At 30.8% G+C, this 7,573-nt stretch overlaps 1 pseudogene; it reads right to left on the bottom strand.

Moving 5' to 3' along the window:
* Nucleotides 1–755: 755 nt before the first annotated feature.
* Nucleotides 756–5,630, bottom strand: LOC126735249 (uncharacterized; annotated as a pseudogene).
* Nucleotides 5,631–7,573: the final 1,943 nt, after the last annotated feature.

Genomic DNA, 7,573 nt, shown 5'->3' with positions numbered 1-7,573 from the left:
AGACTAGAGAATAAAATTTAAAAAAAGAGTTTCTTTATTGGTATATAATAATAAAGAAACTTTTATTATAAAATTTATAATTAAAAAAAAAATATATGGTGTCAAAAAATAATAAGCCTTTGCAATAAAAGAAAAACGAACTTTAAAGGTAATGCTTTTATTAAACAAAATAACAAAAAATAAATTCTTAAATCTTCATCCTCATTATCAGAGATAATCTCCTCTTCAGGGTCCTCTAGATGATCTACATCATGAAGGTTTTCAAAATCAAATGCCTGTTTGAAAAAATTAAGGTGTTCGTCAATCGCCCAATCTTCCTCATAGTGCTTAGCTAATAAAGCAGATATGCTTTTGATTTTATCAGGATTTAAGCTTCTGTCTACCCTTAATTGTTGCAAATTAATTTGAGAGATTAACGAATTAATTTTTTAAAAATATTAGTCTTTTCGATGGTTGAAACCGAAAATGCCAGATTGCAGGAGTTTTAACCACTTTTTGTACTTTAGTCTTCCAATCAAAAACTGAGTAATCTTTAATACTGTGGACTATTCTTTTATAATATTGATGTAGGTTTCTGGATCAATAATAGTGGAAAAATTTTTCACCTTTCTTTAAATTTGAGCAAATACTCGGTCAGGGGGGAGAAAAGAATCACCAACAATGGGAAATATAAGTTGTACACATTTCACATTGGGGGGAGAACAGCATTGCAACCATTGTGGTATTCTTATTTTGCCCCCCACAACCATCGGCTACTAAACGTACTTGCTCGATCTCTTGATTAAAACTGAAATATTTAAGAGTGTTAAAAATGGCGGAAACTATCTCATTGGAGCTTCTTTGACGATCATTCTCTGTCCATATGAATGATTTTACTGTTTGAGGGTTAAGACTGGACTTTGAATGTCCACTTACTTTAGTAAAATTATAGAGGTTTATCTGCATGCTAAAATAACAACCTTGGTCTGGAATTTTCGGCAGCGGTAAATTTTTCTGGCAGTCAAACGAAAATATTGTAATTCTGGGATTTGTATCTCTTAGCAAGTCATAAAATGCTTTACTGCGTAGTTTGTGTACGCGCTGCTCTGTTATTGCCTTTACCTTTTCGTGTGGATCGGTGATTTTTTTAAATTTTCTCCGTAAATTGTAGACATTTGGAATAAACATCAACTTTTGGTGATCTAAAGCCAATGTTGTCGACGCTGCCAAGCCAGAATGGCATAAACGACATTTACTTTGTTTTTCAGAAAACAAAAATTGATTAGTTTGGTTACTAGCAGTTCTTTTTAGATGTTGAGTAGCTCAAAATAATTAGTGATTTTTTTTATTAGTTTTAACAATGTTATAATGTCAGCTTATCATATTATTATTTAAAATAGATAAAAGACTAAAAAAATGGCGCTTATGCCTAATCGACTTTAAACAATGGTGAATATGCCAAATTTACCTCGGGCGTTTATGACAATCAAATCTAATAATGTTAGTTAAACTGGCGCTTAAAATGGAGATATGCCATTAATGAAAAATATAATGATTTTAAATATAGTCGCTTATGCCAACATAAAGGAAAATTGGAACTGATTTTTCTTACAGCCTTTATTCAAAAAATAATACAAAAAGGTCATAAAAGTACATTTAATTCCTTACAACTAAAGAAAAAAATAAATTCTAAAAATTCTTTAAAAAAATCTTAAAAACAAAACACAAAATAAATCACAGGTGTAGTTATACCTATATACCTACATTTTTAAAACAAAAAACAAATTTCTTTAACAAGAATATCCTTAAACAAACAATAAAACTTATTTTCTACATACGCATTTACATTATGTCTTGAGCCTAGCGCTTTAACAAAAACAGCCAAAAAGTACACAAAAAATTTAGGAAACTACAAACTTGAAAAATATTTCAAAAAAATGAGAAAATTTTTTTTTTTAACAAAATCATTAATAGTTCATCCTCCACATCTGTTTGGTCCAACCTATCTGGAAGAGTATTATGTACTTTTACTGTTAAATACTCTGCGTGGTACTCTGGTTTAATAATAAACTTTTGGCATAGAGTTTTTAAATTTTCATATTTAAATTTAGTAATTGACTGTTCACCTGAATATGCTGGTCGCGGTGTAGAGTCATGTTTAAGTTTAAAATCTACAGTTTCTATCTTTGTATATCCAAAAAAGACGTTTGAATTTTTATACTTGTATCATTTTTGAATAACGTAGCACGTTTTATAGAATTTATTTTAATTTTAATACCTTTTTCTGTGGTTAAAGTTCGGAAATCTAAAAAAATCTGAAAAATGTAACTGCTTGACAATATACGGCTCAGGGTTTATCCTAGCATTTCTTAATATAGTTGGCCATTCCGAGAAAGATTGAACTATTTTATTTTTTATGCTTTTTTCAATAATACCATGCATAGAGTCAACCGGCATGTACGTATGCCCAACAACAAGGTAAGTAATATTAATCTCATTTATGCAATTTGCGCTGTCTAAAAAGTACCGAAGCATGGTAAATAAATTTGTCCTTTTGTTTTTATTTTGTCCCGCGCAATTATCACAAAATAAAGAAATTTTATTGTACTTTTTGGTCTGATCAACATCTTTTAAATATTGTAATAAATTGGAGCAAATTTCATTACTACCGCGCTTACCATCTTTTTCGCCCCATAAATAACAATAACCTTTTTTTGAACCTGTTTCATAGACGGTAAAGTTGTATACAGCATACTTTCTGGAAAAGCCAATTGTCTCCATGGGGAGTCGACAAGACTTTTTGAAGGTCAAAACTAGCCACCAGAGTATTGTTCGCTTCACCTTAATTAGCGTGCATTTGTTCCTGCAAAAATATTTTTTTAACTGCTTCTTTTTCCGCCAAATGCTGGTCATAATTTTCTTGTTCTTAATTAGTCAGGTAAATTCTTGTATTTTTCACATTTTGAGCATTTGTCTTTTTTGGGTACATGTATGCCGATATTAAAATGTTTTTTCAAAAGTTGCATAAATTTGTTTTTTTTTTTAATATAAGTGAATTATTATTTTGATGTTTAACAGTATTTTGATACATTCTGTAGACATTGTTAAAACTTTAAACATCGGCTGGTAAATATTTTCTTGAAGTTGAACTTCTACAGTAATGTGATGGAACAAGTGGTAAGAAGTTTATAAATTCCTTAAATTTTTCTATTTGTTCATCAGAAACTTTATTATATGATCTATGATGACCTCTGTTATCTGAAACCGGAAATTTAGTTTCCTTTTTATTTGCCAGAACAGTCCTTAATAGCCTAACAGTTATCGCTATTATATTCATTAAAAATTGCTTGCAAACTTTCTTTCTGATCCCATTTTTTTTCAAAAAATATTCATTTGTAAATTTACGATGCTTCAGATTTTTTGATTTTCGCCTACGTTTTATTTCGCCAACAACCACACATTCACTTAAATACAATTTTTGCTTATTGCTGTCTTTTAAGCCCCAAAAAAAATCAAATATTCCCTGACGTTCTCATCTGAGAATAATTTGCAGTTATTTCCACATTGCTTGTTTAGACATGGATTGGGCTTAATTTTTTTTGCAGCAACTATTTCTCCGCTTATATTAATATATTCCTTTCCAGAGTCTTTCATCAGTTTCCGTTTTTTCTTTTTACCGATTTTAGCGTCATTACCCATGGCACCTTTTTTTTCTGTACTTCCACCATCTTCGTTATCATTACCACCTTCAGATTCATCGCTCTTTGAATCGGCTGAATCTAATTCATAGTCATTATCGGTATTCGATTCATCTTCACTCATATCGGCAGATTGAGTTTTAGGTTGATCTGCCCATTCAATATTTGGATTTGTATTCTCATCGGGCTCCTCGGTCATATTTTTCATATCGTGATAAATGGGACTTGTAGACAAAAAATTAGCGGATGTAAAGTTTAAAAACGAATCGTTACAAAAGGGTACTTCTTCCACTATAACGTTTGCCTGTTCCTCAAAAATAACATCATTGCTAAAAGCTTCTGTAATATTAGCATCATAAATACTATGAGCTTCCAAGGGGATCATAGGAGTATAGTCAAAACCAGTATCAGCCTCGACCACTTTATTATATTCAGTCTCTATTATACTATTTATATCATTAGCATCTGGATTTTTATCACAAATATTACCATCAGTCTTATTATTTTCTGTAATACTCTTAATATTACTTTTATTATTCTGTAGTAGCAGCATTATTTTTTTACTTCTGGTACTCATCTGTAACAAAAAAAATGGCATAAACGCCAAAAATCGATCGCCATTTTTAGCTACTAAAAATATAATTTAAAACGTTCATTAATATAAAAATAATTGTTAAGAGCACAAGTACTAAGCTACCATAAAAAAAATTTAAAAATGCTGTAAATAAATGTAATTTTTAAAAAAGAAATCTGCATAAGAATGACATAGAGCGATGGCGTTTGTGCCAAACAGATTTCAAATAGTTGATTTTGGCACAAACACCTCATTAGTTTTTTAAGAAATACTCTGTTTTTACGCTGTAAAAGTCTATACAGATTTAAAATATCGCATTGGTAAGTGATATCACGTTACATATAAAAAGAAATATTAAAAAATACATACCTTTCTATCAATACTGGTCCGAACTTCACACCATGTTATTCTTACGGGCGCTTGGCGATTATGACGATCGGTTGCTAAGGGACGTGATCAAATGGCGGTTGTGAAAATTTTTAACCGGATTTGTGGCAACTGAGGTTTGTTTGCGGTTATGCCTACTGAACTGTTCGATACGGAATTAAAAATCCTATTCAATTGTGTATCTAACTCAAAACTGAACATTTTGGCGTTTATGCCGTTCTGGCTTGGCAGCGTCGTTGTACTTTCTTACAAAAATATGTCTAAAAAAATACTGTTTGACTTTTAACTGTTCGTTCACTTTTTAATTACACATCTTCCACAATTTCACTATGTTCAGTTCATCTTCTAATAACTGTTTTATTCCTCGCGTAATGAGTCTCACAACAAGTTATGGATTCAATAAAATGATATACGGCCTGTTTTTTATGGGCTGATTTGTTGGAAACACGGTCTCCTCTCCTTCTTTCAACTGGCAAAACACCTGTCTCGTGATATTCTTTCAGTATTCTTTCAATTCGATTTTTTTCAACACACAGTATAGCCACAAATGTCTTACAAACAGAAATTTGTCCTTTTGGAGTGATAATTTTGTACTGCACACTGACTGTCCTTGGTTTGTTTCGAACATTTTCTTTAATTTTGGTACCCGGTCTTTTTGGTTTATTCGTTACGCAGTGTTTCAATATAAACAGATCTTGATATGATTTGGATGCCTCATGATAAAACTTTTCATTAAATGTTCTTATTTCGGTCATAGTAAGCGACAAACATAGAAGCTTTTTTGTTTTATGACCACATGCCGGAAATTCAGGAAGGCGCTTTCGTGAATATCTAAAAACGAAAATTGTCGCTATAGAATGCACTAATAAAAAATTCTTAAGTAAACATACCTTTTTATTTTGGGTTTTTTCTCTTTTCCATTCCTGCTTATTAACCAGTCTTTTTCGGCCCTTGCCTGCTAGACTAGGCTCAATAGTAATGTCACTATCCATGTCATCATGTACTTTTTTTACTAAATAATTTTTTTTCGCTTGAAAAATCTTACAAAATTATTTTATTATACTCTTTGTCGTACCACCTTTTACCTCAAACTGATTAATTCAGAAAAATAATGGCGCCACGCTGCTTGCAGGTTCTTCACGTGACTAGACAAAGTCACGCTTTGATTGGCTAAAAAGCAAATGTCTGCTTTTGCACCTAGAGGGCTCACATAAATGTCTGCTTTTGCATCTAATGCTAGATTTAAATCATAAATAAAGGATTTAAAATGTCTACTTATGCACCTGATGGTGATAAAATCATATTGTCAACAACTTTTCTATATAAAATCCATCTTTAAAATTTTTTTTTGGAAAATGTCAAATGTCTGGTTTTGCTTCTATACGCTTCAAATATTGTTATATTAAGAATAAAATATAACAAAGCTAGAACTGTATTGGAGTTCGAATAGTGCTTTTATATAAAATAATTAATAACTTTCAACCAAAATTCAAATACAAATTTATAACGCCTGAGTGATGACATTAGATTTCCCATTTCCTACTCATTTTTTATTAAGAAATGTAGTAAGATACACCTGAATAATTACCAAAAAAAGACCAAAATTGGAAATAAATAGTTATTTCATCCTGAGACCTATTACATCTTGAGCCTAAGATATTTAAAATATTTACATAACTAATATTGTTGATCAACTAAACCCTCTACGATAATAACTCAGCAGCTCCATCATTGTTGTGCAGACATAAACGTCACGAACCGAAGACATAAACAACCTGAAACCCAAGAAAATTAATTTTGGATATTTATACGACGAAAATCTCACCCTTGTTCGATTAGAAGACAGATATAGGGTAAGGAGGAGAATCAATTAGAAAACAGTTACAAGGAGTAATTTGTTAAAGGAAACGCCTTGCAATATCCGATCGATTGGGGAGCATAGCTACTCAAATTATGCAATTTTACAGCCAGAAAATCTATTTTCAGAATAGGCTATTAGCGAACACTGTTAAAAGAAAATATTTAAAGTAGGGCGACTTATATTAAAAAGTTTGTTAAAGACTTCTAACTTTAAGGTTAGAATAATATTTTATATTTATAAATCAAAAAAATGTAGTCATAAATTGAAATCTATATTTCCAATTTATAATTGGTTTTTATACATAGAGCAAAACGTGAACGCTAAAAGAACTTTCTTTTATTTTTTTTTAATTTTAGCTCTATTCAACTAATTTACACTAAATTGTAAATGGTTTCCCAGCCTTATTATTTCATTTGTATGTAAAACTGGACTGAAGTTTTACTATTTATAGTTACTTTTTATTTTGAAAAAAACCAAATTTTAATAATATCTCTATGATACCCTATATAAAACCCACTTTTCTAGTAAAAGTTTATTAGGTATTCACATTTCCATTTCCGACTTTAAATGGCAAAAAACCTTCAATTTGAACTGGGTAATTTGGTTTTAAATTCACAGCGTTGAGGTGCAGCGACGGGATAATTTTTTATTTCCTTCAGGAGTCGTAAAAGAGAGTAACAAAGATTAAAAAATTTTACATTTAAAAAACATATGCAAATTAGTGCGTCCTTGTGGGTTTTTAATTTAGTAGAGATAAGAACATTTCAAATATCCCAGAGTGCGCTAGAATTTAGCTAAAAAACAAAGCTGCATTATTAACTTAATTCGTTAAGAAAACCATGAAAACACTCTCTGTCCAAACCTAGGAAAATAGACAATGATCAGGCAAAATCCTTCGGACCAATTATTGATTGTTCTTTATTCAGAAGCCAATGAGCTTGCAGTGTTGCAGAAGTTCTTTCTGGATATAGAGAGCGTGATTGATAAAACATCTTTAGAAACTATAACCAGAACTACACAAGTTCATACAAAGATAAGCATGTAGATTCACTTAATATTCAAAAGCAGGTTAAA

Source organism: Anthonomus grandis, chromosome 4 (genome assembly GCF_022605725.1).
Source record: "Anthonomus grandis grandis chromosome 4, icAntGran1.3, whole genome shotgun sequence".
Lineage (NCBI taxonomy): Eukaryota > Metazoa > Arthropoda > Insecta > Coleoptera > Curculionidae > Anthonomus > Anthonomus grandis.
The sequence above is the reverse complement of the archived record's forward strand: the minus strand, read 5'-3'. Positions and strand labels throughout refer to the sequence as shown.